The sequence below is a fragment of the Hyla sarda genome, chromosome 10 (genome assembly GCF_029499605.1).
Source record: "Hyla sarda isolate aHylSar1 chromosome 10, aHylSar1.hap1, whole genome shotgun sequence".
Classification (NCBI taxonomy): domain Eukaryota; kingdom Metazoa; phylum Chordata; class Amphibia; order Anura; family Hylidae; genus Hyla; species Hyla sarda.
Window position 1 is genome coordinate 124,732,503 of NC_079198.1, and position 19,499 is coordinate 124,752,001.

At 44.2% G+C, this 19,499-nt stretch overlaps 1 protein-coding gene across 11 annotated transcripts in view; it reads right to left on the bottom strand.

Annotated features, from left to right (window-relative positions):
* PKNOX2 (PBX/knotted 1 homeobox 2) overlaps positions 1 to 19,499 on the bottom strand; it is a 430,049-nt gene that overhangs the window by 133,895 nt on the left and 276,655 nt on the right. For 8 of the 11 annotated variants that reach the window (XM_056544248.1, XM_056544256.1, XM_056544247.1 and 5 more), the window contains one exon: positions 4,224 to 4,325. The exons of 1 other annotated variant lie outside the window; for it this stretch is intronic. The gene's annotated coding sequence lies outside the window, so the exon portion shown is untranslated. Of the gene's footprint in view, positions 1 to 4,223; positions 4,326 to 7,737; positions 7,784 to 8,357; positions 8,377 to 19,499 lie in introns of those variants that run through there. 2 more of the 11 variants (XM_056544253.1, XM_056544251.1) reach the window with 2 other exon arrangements.

The window sequence follows — 19,499 nt, forward strand, 5'->3', positions numbered from 1 at the left end:
ATTGCCCCCCGTGCCTAGCCCAGGACCAGCGGTATTACCTTCGGGGGGTTAAGGCTGAACCATGCCCTGGCGTCACGACAAGAAGGGGTTAATAACATCTGCCCCTTGGGTTATAACATCTACCCTGCACCTCAATCCCCAACGCCACACACCTCTCTGCTGTCCTTTGGCAACTAAAGCATGAACTAGGGGCCATAGGTAAGGATCGGTCAGAGGGGCCGTACAGCCTATATGCAGATAAGAGGCTCATTTAGATCCAAAAGAGATACGTACTTTGCATATGAGAAGTTAGAGGAGGTTTAGGTTTCTTGGAAAGACATCAGACCAGGGAGGATGGATCAGAGAAGAGCTGATGATGCAGAATTCCCGCTTCAGAGACACGATCAGCGAATGTAAATGTATGCATCTTCATTGTGTCTTACAATGAACTCTGATCTGATCTTTATCATAAAAGACTGACAAGGAGCTAGCACAGGAAGCTCATTCTAATAGATCCTTCACATTTCTACCAACCTTACAGTCCTAATGACACATACCAAGGCAATACAAGAGGTGGCTACGGTGTGTCAGGCTCTAGGACAGGGTTTAAAGGGGTTTTACGGCTTTAAAAAACTAAAAATAGCTCTGTGCTCCCGGCTTGGCAATCAGCCTTCTCTGTGAGCCGGGGGCGCCTTACAGAGCCTTAAAGGGGTTATCCAGGAAAAAACTATTTTTTATATAACAACTGGCTCCAGAAAGTTAGACAGATTTGTAAATTACTTCTATTAAAAAATCTTAATCCTTTCAGTACTTATGAGCTTCTGAAGTTAAAGGGGTACTTCGGCGAAAAACTTTTTTTTTTTTTTTTTTTTTAAATCAACTGGCTCCAGAAAGTTAAACAGATTTGTAAATTACTTCTATTAAAAAATCTTAATCCTTTCAGTACTTATGAGCTTCTGAAGTTAAAGGGGTACTTCGGCGAAAAACTTTTTTTTTTTTTTTAAATCAACTGGTGCCAGAAAGTTAAACAGATTTGTAAATTACTTCTATTAAAAAATCTTAATCCTTCCTGTACTTATTAGCTGCTGAATACTACAGCGGGAATTCTTTTCTTTTTGAAACACAGAACTGTCTGCTGACATCACGAGCACAGTGCTATCTGCTGACATCTCTGTCCATTTTATGAACTGTCCAGAGCAGCATATGTTTGCTATGGGGATTTCCTTTTACCCTGGACAGTTCCTAAAAATGGACAGAGATGTCAGCAGAGAGCACTGTGCTCGTGATGTCAGCAGAGAGCTCTGTGTTTCAAACGGAAAATAATTTCCACTGTAGTATTCAGCAGCTAATAAGTACAGGAAGGATTAAAAATTTTTAATAAAAGTAATGTACAAATCTGTTTAACTTTCTGGCACCAGTTGATTTAAAAAAAAAAAAAAAAAAAAAAGGTTCTCACCGGAGTACCCCTTTAAGGTTGTTCTTTTCTGTCTAAGTCCTCTCTGATGACACATGTCTCGGGAACCGCCCAGTTTAGAAGAGGTTTGCAATGGGGATTTGCTTCTAAACTGGGCGTTTCCCGAGACACGTGTCATCAGAGAGCACTTAGACAGAAAAGAACAACCTTAACTTCAGAAGCTCATAAGTACTGAAAGGATTAAGATTTTTTAATGGAAGTAATTTACAAATCTGTTTAACTTTCTGGAGCCAGTTGATATATAAAAAAAAGTTTTTCCTGGAATACCCCTTTAATAACAATGCGGGTTGTCACTAGATGGCAGAACTGGCAGCACCCATAGCTAGGGTTGCCACCTTTCTAGACAAAAAATACTGCCATGCCAATTTGCATAATTAATTACATATGTAATTATATAAGTAAAGAAGGATCTGCGGTGCCTTGAGGATGTGACGTGACTTTACAGGATACACATATGTGGGGGAAATGTTGTCCTATTCTGACCCCTATAACTTTTTTTTTTCTCCTTATACGGGGCCTGTATGAGGGCTTGTTGTTTGCGCCCCGATTTGTAGTTTTTAAAAGTACCATTTTGGTTTTGATGTGACTTTTTTGATCGCTTTTTTTTTAATTAAATTTGGGAGTTGCAGTTAGTTACTAACTACAACTCCCAGCATGCCCTGATACAGCCTGTGGCTCAGCAGCTGCCCTAAACGAAAACTACAACTCCCAGCATGTTGAACTATATAGTAGTATATAGTATAGGTCAGTGTTTCCCAACCAGGGGTGCCTCCAGCTGTTGCAAAACTACAACTCCCAGCATGTTGGACTACTGTATATAGTAGTATATAGTATAGGTCAGTGTTCCCCCAACCAGTGTGCCTCTAGCAGTTGCAAAACTACAACTCCCAGCATGCCCGGACAGCCAACGGCTGTCCGGGCATGCTGGAAGTTGTAGTTTTGCAAAAGCTGGATGGGCTCTGGTTGGGAAACACTGGTATAGTATATGGTGCAACATTCCGGGAGTTGGAGGATTGGTTGGATAAATACCGGCCATTGCATTGCCGGTATTTTTAATATAAAAATACCGGCAGGGGGCCAAAATACCGTCTGTGCAGGGAAAATACCGGCCAGGTGGCCACTCTACCTATAGCACTTGCCTTTCCTGGGTTCTGTCTGTAGCTCCAAGTCCTAAGGACAGTAGAACCAAAATAGTATGACCAGTAGGTAGCCACAAGAAAAACAAACTAGACACGCATCAATACTGGTAGCAAGAACATAAATAGTAACTCACCAATAGACCAAAATTGCACACAAAAAATAAAAATAAAATAAAGAACCAATAACAAACTGATGACCTAGAAACAATACAAGAACGAGGCACTAGACACATAGGCTATGTTCACACGACAGATATTTTGCTATTCTGCTCAAATTCCTTTTCTGCAAAGCTTGCTATGGAATCTTCACAGTTTTGCGGAGTGGAATTTGTGCGGAATTTATGCAGAATTTCTGCATGCTCAAAACAAAGAATTCTGTCAAAATTCGAAGCCCTATTGAGTTCAGTGGGATACCGTCTGGAATTCTGGAAATCTGGAAATCAACGGCCTTAGTCTTACATTTTTTGTGGCAATTTGGGGAAAATCACAGCAACATTTTTTTTTTATAAATTCAGCAAAAATGTAATGTGTCAGGGGAGTTGCATAACTACTAACTATACTGATAGAGATGGTAGCAGTAGTATACAGATAGAGCTGGGAGGGAAGGTGTAAAACTACTGTAAATCCTGATCCCATAGAGATAGCAGCAGTATACAGAAAGAGCTGGAGGGGAGGTGTAAAACTACGGTATATCCTGATCCCATAGAGATAGCAGCAGCAGTATACAGATAGAGCTGGAGGGGAGGTGTATAACTACTATATATCCTGATCCCATAGAGATAGCAGCAGTATACAAAAAGAGCTGGAGGGTAGGTGTATAACTACTATATATCCTGATCCCATAGAGATAGCAGCAGTAGTATACAGATAGAGCTGGAGGGGAGGTGTAAAACTACTATAAATCCTGATCCCATAGAGATAGCAGCAGTATACAGAAAGAGCTGGAGGGGAGGTGTATAACTACTGTATATCCTGATCCCATAGAGATAGCAGCAGTAGTATACAGATAGAGCTGGGAGGGAAGGTGTAAAACTACTATAAATCCTGATCCCATAGAGATAGCAGCAGTATACAGAAAGAGCTGGAGGGTAGGTGTATATCTACTATATATCCTGATCCCATAGAGATAGCAGCAGCAGTATACAGATAGAGCTGGAGGGGAGGTGTATAACTACTATATACTGATCCCATAGAGATAACAGATGGAGCTGGGAGGGGTGAGGATCTGGGAGCTAGAAGGAGAGGATTCTGCTAGGTGATGATGTCATCCTGTAGTCCAAAGGAAGTAAAAACCAATCACACATCCTGTTCTGACACATTAAACACTGGAAGGTTTGGAGAGTCAGACTGCTGATCACATGACCAAGTTAGTGTAATACAGCTGGAGGCACCCTGGTTGGGAAACACTGCTGTAATGAAATGCATAGGTGCAGCTGCGCTAGAATAAAACATATGCTACTGTACGACTAGTTATAGTGAGTGAGCATGATACGGCGCAAAAAAATCCTGCCAAAAACGGAGTGCTTCTTTAAACATTTTTTTTGTCCTATCAGAAGGAATACTATGAAATCTCCCCAGAGGATAAAATAAACAAGGCCTTGTGGGTGAATTCATTAATATAGGTTTTGTACCGTGCAGAGTGTTCACTGGAAGCAGAAGAGCTTGGGAAGTTCTCTGTAAACTTCTTCGCCGTCCAGGAGATGATGGAAGTCGATGATTACTCCTCCATGCACCTATAAAAACAGAAAACAACAGTGTTCTGTGAGTCAGTGTCTGCACTGAACTACATACAGGAAAGCAAAGAGCAAATAAATAGCAACTTAAAAGAAAAATGTTAATTGATTGTAGACAGAAAATTGTGGTAAAATGTTCTCACCATCTAATAGAGCAGTGGTCTTCAACCTGCGGGCCTCCAGATGTTGCAAAACTACAACTCCCAGCATGCCCGGACAGCCGTTGGCTGTCCGGGCATGCTGGGAGTTGTAGTTTTGCAGCAGCTGGAGGCTCCCTGCTTTGCAACATGTTTTGTAACATCTGGAGGTCCACGGGTTGGAGACCACTAGAGACCACTGTAAGAGTGTATGCAGCTAATGTCATAGTTTAAAGGGGTTATCCAGGAAAAAACTTTTTTTTTTTTTTACATATATATCAACTGGCTCCAGAAAGTTAAAAAGATTTGTAAATTACTTCTATTAAAAAAATCTTAATCCTTTCAGTACTTATGAGCTGCTGAAGTTGAGTTGTTCTTTTCTGTCTAAGTGCTCTCTGATGACAAAGGGTTTCGGGAACCGCCCAGTTTAGAAGCAAATCCCCATAGCAAACCTCTTCTACTCTGTGCAGTTCCAGAGACAAGCAGAGGTGTCAGCAGAGAGCACTGTTGCCAGACAGAAATGAACAACTCAACTTCAGCAGCTGATAATTATTGAAAGGATTAAGATTTTTTTAATAGAAGTAATTTACAAATCTGTTTAACTTTCTGGAGCCAGTTGATATAAAAAAAAAAAAAAAGAAAGTTTTTCCTGGAATACCCCTTTAAAGAGACCAAGAAAAATTCTGGGTGAATACGACACACGTCAATTACCTCCGTGAGAGGGATACCGCACAAATTTGTCTGCTCGCTTAGTTATCTGAAAAAGTTGTTGTGGGTGGAACAGTAACGTGTTTCAGGGCACGCAGGGTGCCCCTTCCCCAAATTTAGGGTACGGTCACCTGTTAATAAATCTGCTGCCATTCACATTAATACCATTATAAATTATCAATTTGTGAATATACTTTAAAACATCTGAGGAAGGGGCGCTCTGAAGGCCCCCAAAACGTGTTACTGTTCGTACCAGTTAAAAGCTTTGCGCTTTACCAGGAAAATATTCCTTGTGGATACAAAAGCCTTTTAAGTCATCGATTCTTCTCTGATCAGTAGCACCACTAGATTGGCCTGCAACACTTTTTGGAGGAGACTGACTGACACAGGCAAAACCTTCACATCTGAATACTTAAGGGCTACTCCAATGGATTTCTTTTTAAATCAACTGGTGCCAGAAAGTTAAATAGATTTGTAAATTACTTCTATTTGAAAATCTTAATCCTCCAGTACTTATCAGCTGCTGTATGCTTCACAGGAAGTTCTTTTCTTTTTGAATTTCTTTTGTGTCTGACCACAGTGCTCTCTGCTGACACCTCTGTCCAGGGGAACCATTCAGAATAGGAGCAAATTCCCATAGCAAACCTCTCCTGCTCTGGACAGTTCCTAAAATGGACAGAGGGGTCAGAAGAGAGCAATGTGGTCAGACAGAAAGGAAATTCAAAAAGAAAAGAACTTCCTGTGGAGCATATAGCAGCTGATAAGTACTAGAAGGATTAAGATTTTTAAATAGAAGCAATTTACAAATCTGTTTAACTTTCTGGCATCAGTTGATATAAAAAAAAAAAAATTATATATATGTATATATGTTTTCCGGTGGAGTACCCCTTTAAGTATTCAGATGTGAAGGTTTTGCCTGTGTCAGTTAGTCTCCCCCAAAAAGTGTTGTAGGCCAATCTAGTGGTGCCAATGATCAGAGAAGAATCGGTGACTTAAAAGGCTTTTGTATCCACAAGGAATATATTCCTGGTAAAGCGCAAAGCTTTTTATTGGTACGAACAGTAACAAGTTTTGGGGGCCTTCAGTGTACCCCTTCCTCAGATGTTTTAAGGCATAGTCACACATTGATAATTTATAATGATATTGAAGTGAATGGCAACAAATATTTAATAAAAAAATAAAAAAAAAAGGTTTTCCAGTGGAGTACCCCTTTAACTTTGGTTTGGGTACTACACTGTAGGCATTCTGGGGAAAATTTATCAAAACCTGTCCAGAGGAAAAGTTGCCCATAGCAACCAATCGCATCGCTTCTTTTTTTGAAAAGGCCTCTGAAAAATGAAAGAAGCGATCTGATTGGTTGACATGGGCAACTCAGCAACTTTTCTTTTGGACAGGTTTAGATAAATCTCCCCCTCTGTGCCAGCAGTTTTAGCCATCCTTGGCCATCTTATACATGTTAATTTAGTTTTTTCCCCCCCAACAAAATAAGACAAAATTGACACTTCTGCATATTTTTAGGGCCGCAGCAGCAGCTGGTCGCGGTTATTAAAGTGAACCCCACTAGAATGGTAACTTAACTACCGCCCATGTCAGCTCCAGTGCTTCTCTGGTCCAGGGACCTACTGCGACGGCCTAGTAGTTTCCAACCCAAACTGGAGGAGCAGTAAAGCCCCGAAGCAGCAGGGCAGTATGGCTGTGGGGGCCACCTACCTACTACTATATATCGGGGCATAGAGGAGAGGAGACCTAAAACTACATGGAGGGCACAGAGGGGGCCTGCAACTATATATAGGGGCAGTATAGGGTCCTAAAACTATATATAGGGGCAGTATAGGGTCCTAAAACTATATATGGGGGTAGTATAGGGTCCTACAGCTATATATGGGGGCAGTATAGGGTCCTACAGCTATATATGGGGGCAGTATAGGGTCCTACAACTATATATGGGGGCAGTATAGGGTCCTACAACTATATATGGGGGCAGTATAGGGTCCTACAGCTATATATGGGGGCAGTATAGGGTCCTACAACTATATATGGGGGCAGTATAGGGTCCTACAACTATATATGGGGGCCTACAACTAAATATGGGGGCAGTATAGGGTCCTACAACTATATATGGGGGCAGTATAGGGTCCTACAACTATATATGGGGGTAGTATAGGGTCCTACAGCTATATATGGGGGCAGTATAGGGTCCTACAGCTATATATGGGGGCAGTATAGGGTCCTACAACTATATATGGGGGCCTACAACTAAATATGGGGGCAGTATAGGGTCCTACAACTATATATGGGGGCAGTATAGGGTCCTACAACTATATATGGGGGCAGTATAGGGTCCTACAACTAAATATGGGGGCAGTATGCGGGCCTGCAACTATATATAACCCTGTCCCATTTTTGCTATCCCAATGACTCGTTTTTGTCTCAAAGAAATATGGTCAGCCTTACTGTAACATGTCCAAAAATTCCAGTGATTGTCAGAAAATCATCTCCTACGACTTTGGCGAGAAAGAAACCATGGACCAGAACGCCAACGCAGCTCTCAAGATAAGTGCACTTACCTGATAAAGGGTTCTTTCTGGATCTGAAACGGTTGCTTTGTGCCTGCACTTACGATAAAGACATTGGGGGAGATTTATCAAAGCCTGTGTAGAGGGAGAGTGGTGCAGTTGCCCATAGCAACCAGATTGCTTCTTTCATTTTTAAAGAGGCCTGTGAAAAATGAAAGAAGCTGATTGGTTGCTAGGGGCAACTGCACCACTCTACACAGGCTTTGATAAATCTCCCCCATTCATCCTTGGGAACTGCGGCAGCATTTTGCCTCATGGTTTCTTCCTCACCCAGGACATAGGAGGTGAATTTCTGACTAATTCTTAACCCACTTCACCTGGGAGGACCCACAAAGTACAACCCATGCATGACTCTTTTGGCTCTATTGGGTGTTGTGCTTCGAGAGCAGTGTTTCCCAATCAGGGTGCCCTCCAGCTTTTGCAAAACTACAACTCCCAGCATGCCCGGACAGCCTTTGGCTTTCCAGGCATGCTTGGAGTTGTTGTTTTGAAACAGCTGGAGGCACACTGGTTTGGGAAACACTGTTCTAGCGCAACAACTATAGGTAAGTGCATTTTTCAGCACTTGCACATGTGCTCTTTGTATTTTGCATTCCTCCAGTCATTCTAACCTGCATTGATGTATTTGGAAGTTTCTTTACTTTTTCCACATTTTACTGCACCTTCAGGCCATTCCATAAATGAAATCCAAACGAGAGACGTCTCCTGTTACAGGAGAGATAACTTGCTCAGTCTGCTACATGACCCGCTGGAAGTTCTGTCATCTGTTTTCTCATCGAGTGCAACACCTTTAAAATATACGCACTTCACGCAATTTATGCTGTGTCAACACTTTGCATAAAAGCGGTGTTTCCCCACCTGGGTGCCTCCAGCTGATGCACAACCACAACTCCCAGCATGCCCGGACAGCCAACGGCTGTCCGGGCATGCTGGGAGTTGTAGTTGTGCAACAGCCGGAGGCACCCTTGTTGGGGAACACTGTGTGGTAGCCCTTGGGGGGTGTATGGTAGTTGGGATGTTGTTTCGGTAGATGAGGGGTTAATGTTAACCTAGTTCGTGACGCCAGGCTGAGGGCTAGTATGCTGAGGTAATTCTCCGCCCTATCGCCGCCCTTCCCAGTAACGGACCAATCTTGTCTCCTCCTGTAGCCCAGCCTGACCACCAAGCCCAACCTGCCCCTCAACAGTGACGTGGAGCCATGTGACGCATTGTGCATGTGCGAGATCTCAAAGGTCTTCCCTCCTTTTGATAGTCTAGGGCAGTGGTCTCCAACCTGCAGACCCTCCAGATGTTGCAGCCGTTGGCTGTCCGAGCATGCTGGGAGTTGTAGTTTTGCAACATCTGGAGGTCCGCAGGTTGAAGACCACTGGTGTAGGGGATTTCTAACATATATGTAAATAATTTTTTTTACCCAAAACTACTCCTTAACAGTCCCACCGAGATACGGCACATGTGCGACATCTCGCATAAGTTACCTCCGTTTCATAGCTTAAAGAGTACCTGTCACCAAATAAAACTTTTAATATAGTGTTCCTTGTGTAATTAGCAGACACTTTCCCATTCACTTGCTTTTAAAATGTAATATAAAAAACGGCCACTATGTGGCTCTGTTCTGTTCCCGGCCACAATTAGTACAGTGAGTTTGGTCTCATCCCGGCCTGGCAGGAGTCCGAACTCAGGAAGTGTTTCTCTGCACTGAGCTTGATTGTCAGCTGCACAGAAAGTGAAAGCTCCATAGATTCTCACTATAAATCTGCACAGACTGTTTATCACAATTCTGCAACAATGTGAGGGCGGAAGTGGTCCCCCAGCAGGCTTCAGTGATGTCATGCCTGCTGGGAAACACCCACTTTCTCCTGCTGGAAACTGCACTATGTGAGCAAGAAGAAAGGTATGATACACAGCTCTTTAAAGCTCTGAAATTGTTTTAAAGGGCAGGAGGGGTGTTAGGAGTGGTTAGGGAACATAGCCTGAGGTAGTTGAGAACAGTTTATTTGGTGGCAGGTACTTTTTAAGGGATTCCTAACACTTTTGTTAATTAAATTTCTTTACCAAAAACAACTCCTTACCCCAGAAACAAAGCATAAAAAAAAAAAGCCTGAGTGACATGGACATGTGAGATCTTTTATCGGCCATGGCTCCACGCCACTGCTGAGGGATGGCCCAGACTTGGTGGTCAGGCCGGGCTACAGGAGGAGATGGGAGTGGTCTGGGCGACCATCCCCAGTGCAACAAGGAACTGAATTAGCATACAGAATAACTGATGGATTACCATGGCGTGGTGCATTTACATTACAAAGGTATTGCTGTATATTTTAGGTGACCGTGCAGTATAAGGGCATTTGTGGTGTCACATTCCCTTTATTCAGAGCTTATTTCTGCAGCAAATTTAAGTGTTGATTCCTCATTTCTCCATTTATCATGAAGTTGAAAGGTGTGAGTCCTAAGAGTAATACAACGGGGAGATTTTCCTTGCTTAAAGAGGTACTCCACTGGAAAACATTTATTTTTTTTTTAAATCAACTGGTGCCAGAAAGTTAAACCGATTTGTAAATTACTTCTATTAACAAATCTTAATCCTTCCAGTACTTATCAGCTGCTGTATGATCCACAGGAAGTTCTTTTCGAATTTCCTTTCTGCCTGACCACAGTGCTCTCTGCTGACACCTTTGTCCATGTCAGGAACTGTCCAGAGCAGGATAGGTTTTCTGTGGGGATTTGCTCTGGACAGTTCCTGACATGGACAGATGTGTCAGGAGAGAGCACTGTGGTCAGACAGAAAAGAAATTAAAAAAGAAAAGAACTTCCTGTAGATCATACAGCAGCTGATAAGTAAAGGATTACGATTTTTCAATACAAGTAATTTACAAATCTGTTTAACTTTCTGGCACCAGTTGATTTAAAAAAAAAAAAAAAAAGTTTTCCAGTAGAGTACCCCTTTAATTCCATAGTATGAATATACCCGAACCCTTAAATATTGTTCATAGCAAACACTTTATAGCACCATCTATAGTTTATAGGTATACAGGTGAAACTCGAAACTCGCGTTTCATGACATCACAAGGGGGCATTGCCGTCACGACCCCTGATGTCCACTCCCAGCGTTCTAAACGAATGCCAGGTTCTGCAATGAGATTGCAGGGATCCCAGCTATGGGACCCCCGCCATCCGACATCCTTTGGATAGGGGATAAGATATCTAGGGGTGGAGTCCCTTTTTAAGTCCAGGGTCAACGCCTCCATCTACCAGGAGATTTTGGAGCGCTTCATGCTTCCTTCCACAGACTAGTTGCATTACTGAAATAAATGAACTTTTGCACGATATTCTAATTTTTCGAGTTTCACCTGTATACCTGTCTGGTGTCCCAACATTGGGACGACACCATTATTACGAGTTACTGCAATTTTAGACACAAAAGCATTAGTAGCCAGAGATTTACAATGAGGATTTTGCCATCTCCCACTGCGCCAACAAGCACAGACCAGCGAGCGGCCACACGTTCTGTGGAATAAGTACGGTCTTCAGTATCCAAATCCCTCGCTGCTCTTCATAACACACCAAAGGTTACGACATCAATAAAAATGAAGAACATTTCCAGAACCATTAGTACTCATTATGACCACATGAAAAGTTTCCACAAACAGATGAATGCCAGTCACAGCCGTGGCCCAAGCAAAATAACATTGGCAGTCATTTCAATGAGCTCGGCGCTCGCAGTTGCCTTTTCTGGCAGGGTCCCGGTGGAGCTCATTCTGAGCTTATTTTCTACACAGATCTCTAAAGGTGAAGACTTGGAGACTGAAGCCATAGCAAACTCCTCGGTTGCCAGGAGCTGAATGAGGTCAGCGCGCACAGTGCGGTGTCAGGAGGCTCGCGCACTGTGGAGAGGAGCTCAGGATGCAGACGCTTGGCTTTGCCTGATCCCTCCCTAGTGTAAGAAAAGCTGCTGAAACCAGCAATGTAACAACACTCTGTCAACACACATTACAAATGATCATCACATCCAGCTCCATAGACCACTGAAATAGTAACCTTTAACACCACCAAAATCTGACATCTCTCCCCATAGCGGAATATTACTAATAATTACACAGGAATTCACACAAGATTATCCAGATTACAGGGTATGAATACGATGGAAAAGGCTCAAAATCTTTAGGGCAAAAAATGTGAAGGAAAGGTACTGGTCTGCAACAACCTAAATGTGATTCCAAATATATTATGTCACTACATAACATTCAGATTTACATAGAAAACTCTGCATTCTCCACGCATGAAGCTCCAATCCCCAAATTCCATGTACACACTGACATAGCCATGCTCCTAGGATAACACCTACATGGGCTGCACCCTCTGCACCCTCTTCCATTAGCACCTCAACCCTTGATAAAGCCAGTTACGGCCGGCGAAACGTCGGGGGGTGCCACTATATGGCGTTTCAAGCAGCAGTGTAGGGATCAGATACAATAATATTAGTGTGTGTGTCACGATTCGGCTGGCTGGAGGTGGATCCTCTGTGCCAGAGAGGGATTGGCGTGGACCGTGTTGGTGGACCGGTTCTAAGTTGCTACTGGTATTCACCAGAGCCCGCCGCAAAGCGGGATGGTCTTGCAGCGGCGGTAGCAACCAGGTCGTATCCACCAGCAACGGCTCAACCTCTCTGACTGCTGAAGATAGGCGCGTTACAAGGGAGTAGACAAGAGCAAGGTCGGACGTAGCAGAAGGTCAGGGCAGGCAGCAAGGATCGTAGTCAGGGGCAACGGCAGGAGGTCTGGAACACAGGCTAGGAACACACAAGGAAACGCTTTCACTGGCACAATGGCAACAAGATCCGGCGAGGGAGTGCAGGGGAAGTGATGTATAAGTAGGGAGTGCACAGGTGAGAATACTGATTAGGCCTGCTGCGCCAATCAGTGGCGCAGCGGCCCTTTAAATGGCAGAGACCCGGCGCGCGCGCGCCCTAAGGAGCGGGGCCGCGCGCGCCGGGACAACACAGACGGGGAACGGGTCAGGTACGGGAGCCGAGATGCGCATCGCGAGCGGGCGCGTCCCGCATCGCGAATCGCATCCCGGCTGGGAGTAATATCGCAGCGCACCCGGTCAGCAGGTCTGACCGGGGCGCTGCGAATGAGAGAACGCTGCGAGCGCTCCGGGGAGGAGCGGGGACCCGGAGCGCTCGGCGTAACAGTGTGGATTGGAGATATTAATAGAATTCCTGAGTGGAATAAAACCACGGCATCCTGGATTGAAGCCTATCCAATATAACCATACTATAGATAAAAATAGGACTATAAACTCCATTGAAATCTGCAAACCTGACTGTATTTTTAAAGTACATCAAGTTATGTCTTTCTCACCATTAGTAAAACAAACCTTTTCATAAAGAATTAATAAAGATAAAAGTTTAAACATTTATAGGGTTCCCAAGTTTCGGGAAATCAGTCCCATGAAGGCATAAGCCCAAATAGGAAATTGTATAGTTGTTTGTGTAAACCCTTGGAAACCCTTTGGATAAATTGGATTTGTGCACCGTCTTCACAACACAGCTAACAATACCTTTACATTATTCCCTCTTTTATTGAGATAAAAGGGAATTTACAAACACTGATTCTTACACTGGTTTTAAATGGTCACCTCCGTATTTAAAAAAAAAAAAAAAAAAAAAAAGTCAAAATTATGTGATTAGGTGATTTTTTTTTTTTCCTGTAAACTGCTGTCCATCGCCTGTTGTTAGGGGAATTCTGTCTCTAGCAGAAAAGAGCCTGCAGAGAACACATAAAGCATTGGTAGGGCTTAGAGAGTACAGAGGCAGGTAACAGTAAGTTGGGGCATGGCTTGGATGGTGTTATGTCAGTGAGAGTGCCTTAACTGTAAAAGCATTAAAGCTGAGTCTGTCTGCCTCCTCCAGAGAGTCCATGCTGTGCCTGAAAATACCGCACCCCTCTGATCACCACCTTCAACAGGTTTCTATGACATGTGAGAAGTTGTCTCAAAGTTTAGGTACACCTGAAGGACTTTTTTTTAGTCTGTACCTTTTAGGACTGTACCTGCTTTCTCATGTATCTGATTTCACAAGTAACATATACGGAAAATTGCAAAATGGAGCTACAAAACAAAAACTCCTACTGTAAAGCAGAAGTCCCCATCTCTTCTGAGTCCTTAAAGGGGATTTCCGTTGGAAAACTAATTTTTAAAAATCAACAGGTGCCAGAAAGTTAAACAGATTTGTAAATTACTTCTATTTAAAAATGTTGATCCTTCCAGTACTTAGCTGCTATATGTTCCACAGGAAGTTGTATTTCTTTTTTTTAGAATTCTTTTCAGTCTGACCACAGTGCTATCTGCTTACACCTCTGTCCATGTCAGGAACTGTCCAGAGTACAAGCAAATCCCCACAGCAAACCTCTCCTGCTCTGGACAGTTCCTGATATAGACAGAGGTGTCAGCAGAGAGCACTGTGGTCAGACTGAAAAGAACTCCATAAAGAAATACAACTTCCTGTGGAGCATACAGCAGCTGATAAGTACAAGAATGATTATTATGATTATACATTGTAAAGGTGATTGACATCAGTATTGGACCAATCAGCTCTAGTCCAGCCCCTGCCCATATAAGGGAGCTGTAGCCAATTATCGCTGTCTTGGGTTGCTGCTCTCGTGGATGCCGGACTAGCAGGACGGATCTGCGCAACTTTCAAAGACCAGCCTGTTGGCCTCAGCACAAAACTAAACCGTGAGTTCTAAACTAATCCCCGCTACAGCTAGCGTGACTACTGGACCGCAACTAAATCCCCTAAATCCAGTGGAACAGCGCAAGTCAGTCTACGGACTCAAAATTACTTAAGGTCCCAACCTTTGTCAATCTCCTAAGAGACTTTGCATATATAGAGACTGTTCCGCTTGTAAAGCTTGCATAAATTCTTCAGTAAAGTTCCGACAAGTTTCTGCAAAACTCTCCGGTTGTGGACAGTCAATTATTTAATACCTCCCTATCGCTCTTGGGAAGGATGGCGGTAGGACAAGCATTACAGAGGAGCCCTGACCCTGGCGTCACGAATAGCAAGGGTTAACAAGCACCCTTTAGTAACTGCACAGCTACACTCCCTACACCCATCTCCCCCCAGGCTATCATAATTCCTGACTTCCATAATCATCATTCATTTGTGTCTTTATCCATTCATTATTACTGGTTTCTGTTGTCCATTAGTGAATTGCTTCTCTTGCTACCTGGTAGTATTTATATATACTATGCATGTTATTTTCTGTATCTGCTTGTGACAGTATTTTGTTCTGATATCAGTACTGGCAGCCATGGTTATACCCTAGAAAAGGCAACTCTACGGTTTCGGAATACGGTTTTGTTTTCAAACCGTACCGAAAACAGTGTCCATTGACTTAACATTAAAAATCATATACCCCATTATGTATACGGTTTCATCCATTCAGAAATTCATCCATTTTTTTCCCCGCACTCAAAACCGTGGTCTACCACTTTTTTGTGTCCTGGTCCAAAACCGTATTCTAACCGGATACAGTTTTTGAACATAGCAGTCTATGAGAACCGTACATATGTGTACAGTTCAGTATGGTTTTCTGAATCCGGTTTTGACTTTTGCACATGCGCAGATCGAGCCAAAAGCCGCAACTACCTTCTGGAACATGCTATATACATGCTACCATCTTCCTCCAGCCCAGAGAGTCATCAAGTAAAGCCACATGGCAAACCCCTCCCACTTCTGTTGGAATTTTAACAGAACAACTGTAACTTTATTAAAATAAAAAAAATATTAAGTTTTATTGAAGAAAACCATATGCAACCGTATGTAACCGGACTAAAAAATGCCAACCGTATACTGTTTGAAAACGTATACGGTTGACTTTTGGAGCATCCAGTTATATATGGTTGGATCCGTTTTTGGGTAATCCGGTTTTGTACATAAAACCGTATTTGGAAACTGTAGAGCAAAATCGTGGTGTGAACCCAGGCTAAATGGAGTCCAGGTCTGCGTTTTAGTGACAAGCCGATGTTGTTATAGGGGTACTCCGGTGCAAAACAAATGTTTTCAAATCAACTGGTGCCAGAAAGTTATACAGATTTGTAAATTAGATCTATTTAAAAATCTTAATCCTTCCAGTACTTATCAGCTGCTGTATGCTCCAGAAGTTGTGTAGTTTTTTCCAGTCTGACCACACTGCTCTCTGTTGCCACTTCTGTCCATGTCAGAAACTGTCTGAAGCAGGAGAGGTTTGCTATGGGGATTTTTAAATAAAAGTGATTTACAAACTTTCTGGCACCAGTTGATTACAATTTTTTTTTTTTTTTACCAGAGTACCCCTTTAAGTAGGGATCGACCGATATTGATTGTTTAGGGCCGATAACGATCATCTGTGGACTTTCCGATATTCCGGTATAAGTTATCGGGTAGTTCACCGCTCCACCCCTCCACCCCCACCCCTACAGAAGATGCTGGAGAGCGGGCGCTTTAAATCAATGAACTGCAGCGGCTTTTTCGGGGCCAGAGACCGCCGCCACCCGCTTCTCTCCCCCTGCCTGTCCTGAGTTTAATCACTGCCACTGCTCCTGCCCCTTTGCCTCCCCCATCCCCGGTTTTATAATTACCTGTTCCCGGGGTCCGCTCTACCCCCGCTGCTATCCCCCCCCCCCCAGCCCAGAGACCGCCGCCCGCTTCTCTCCCCCTGACGGTCCTGAGTTTAACCATTGCCGCTGCCCCATCCCCGGGTTTTATAATTACCTGTTCCCGGGGCCCGGGGTCTGCGCTACAGGCGGCGTCCTGTGACGTCGCATTGAGGACGTCACTCATCATTGCACAGCGCACAGCGTAACACAGGACAGCGCAGGAGCCAGAAGCAACGCGGACCCCGGTAACAGATCATTATAAAACCGGGGATGGGGGAGGCAATGGGGCAGCGGCGGTGGCGGTCTCTGGCTGGAGCGGTGCGGTGGGGGGTGTGGTTCAGTGCAGTGGGGGTTGGGGGTCATTATCGGCAAGGTAATTGCCGATACTGATAATGCCCAAAATCTTGATTATCGGCTGATAATATCGGCCAAACCGATAATCCGTTAATCCCTATCTTTAGGGCCTTTTCAGATGGGTCGATGCTGCCATGATAACAAGCACCGATCTGGGGCTGGGCAACATGAACAATTGGCCTGTGTAAATGGGTAACCCTGCTTTCTCACGGCTATCCTCACAAGCTGAAAAGTGAAAAGTAGTGTCAACCAACTGAGGTGAAGACGTGACAACCACCTGGAAAACTGAGCTTTCTCCGGACTCTTGTGGTCAAAAACAAATAAGGAGTCAGCAATATCAAGCTGGGAAGCGAGACCTGCCCCCTCTGAAACCTTTGTAAGAAGTCAGGTGTTCTCCAGCTCCTATTAGAAAGTAAGAACTGGGATTCGGAGCGCTATCATTAATTGCATCTCGGAGCCCCCACAGTGTAAAATTCCAGGTGTGCATTTAGATGTGCTGATTCATTGCAGCAAACTGGCCCCGAGGCTCCAGAGCGGCCGCTAAAACAGCCATCAGCCAACATTTCCCCCAACGCCCAATTAACAGCCGGGCTGACAGCGCTTCATCTCCATGGGAGGCCCCCGCTATGGCCTGGAAACATAGCGAAAGAGACAGAGCGGGCGTCTCTCAGGGAAATCAATGCCATTCCCAATACTCCTGAGTGCCCGCGCTCTGAAGGAGGGAGGATTTATTAGAGTACACATTTGCACAACTGCAAAAAAAAAAGCTCTCAGCGGTTTTCCCCACCCATCGGAAATGCTCAAAAATATATTACAAAATAATGATTCCTTGGAATCTCAATGAAGGGGGAAGACCGTATGCACGGCCGCAACACCGAACAAAAGCCGGAGAAGCAAATTATCCAAAAGGTATAAAAAAAAAAATATCTAAATGTGGGAAAAGACCTTCGGATCCTGGAAAGCTGCCACCATCTTAGCAGTACCAGTCCCAGGGCCTCAGGTATGTGTTTGAAGACAACTACAGCTGCTGTAGGGTCGGTCTGACCATCTATGGAGGAGGCTTGGCAACAGAAACACAAGCTATTTCCAGGTAAAAATACCCAAAATGAACACATGGCTGATGGCAGGAAAAGATCATTTTGTAGTAATCCTGTTATAGCATCACTCGTATGGTGTAGAGCAGTGGTCTTCAACCTGCGGACCTCCAGATGTTGCAAAACTACAACTCCCAGCATACCCGGACAGCCGTTGGCTGTCCGGGCATGCTGGGAGTTGTAGTTTTGCAACATCTGGAGGTCCGCAGGTTGAAGACCACTGGTGTAGAGGAACACGAGTGACAACCAGGGCTCAAATCCTGCAGGAACTTATGGGAACAGAGTTCCAGCTCTTTTCCCCCCCCAGCAGGAACACTGTTCCCACACTTTTTTTTCCCCCAGGACTGGAAACCATACAGAGTTTGTTTGTTTTTTTATGCTTATTCTCTACACTCGTATGGTGTAGAGAAGTGTTCTTCAACCTGCGGACCTCCAGATGTTGCAAAACTACAACTCCCAGCATGCCCGGACAGCCGTTGGCTGTCCGGGCATGCTGGGAGTTGTAGTTTTGCAACATCTGGAGGTCCGCAGGTTGAAGACCACTGGTGTAGAGGAACACGAGTGACAACCAGGGCTCAAATCCTGCAGGAACTTATGGGAACAGAGTTCCAGCTCTTTTTCCCCTCCAGCAGGAACACTGTTCCCACACTTTTTTTTCCCCCAGGACTGGAAACCATACAGAGTTTGTTTGTTTTTAATGCTCATTCTCTACACTCGTATGGTGTAGAGCAGTGGTCTTCAACCTGCGGACCTCCAGATGTTGCAAAACTACAACTCCCAGCATGTCCGGACAGCCAACGGCTGTCTGGGCATGCTGGGAGTTGTAGTTTTGCAACATCTGGAGGTCCGCAGGTTGAAGACCACTGGTGTAGAGGAACACAAGTGACAACCAGGGCTCAAATCCTGCAGGAACTTTTAGGAACAGAGTTCCAGCTCTTTTTTTTTCCCCAAGCAGGAACACTGTTCCCACACTTTTTTCCCCCAGGACTTGAAACCATACAGAGTTTATTTGTTTTTTATGCTTATTCTCTTTCTATACTGCCTTATATACTATATGTAACACTTGAGAGATCTGGATATTTTCATGCTCACAGAATAACGAGACTTAGTTTCAAGTTTTGTACGGAATACAAGAGTCTTCAGGCCAATAAGTTTTTTTTCCGTAAACTTGAAACATTTCTTTCTTTCTGGAATAGATTATAGCCCGGGCTTTAGCAAATCAGGAATCTAAACTAATAGGGTTTACAGAAGGTCCATATGCAGGTTGCAGAAAAAAAAGGCGACTGTATTTGATCTATAGGACCCTATGGCTGTTTGATTGGCATGCTGTGGTATAAATCACAATACCCTTTTGACAGTATGGTTTTCGGCCATATGCGGTTTCCCGACCGTAGGCAAAAATGCGGTTGACCACGTTTTTGCCTGCGGTCGGGAAACCGCATACGCCGAAAACGCAGCCGACCGGAGGCTGCGGTTCACTCCGGTCGGCTCATAGACATGCATTAAATACGGTTCCCGAATACGGCTGAGTGCGGGCGCCGCGATTAAGCCCCGCCCCCCCTCCTCCCAGCCGTATTCGGGAACCGTAAGTACAAAACGTGGTGTTAAAGCACCCTTACGTATACTTGCCACGTATAGCTGAAAAATACTCAGTATTATAACTTTGTG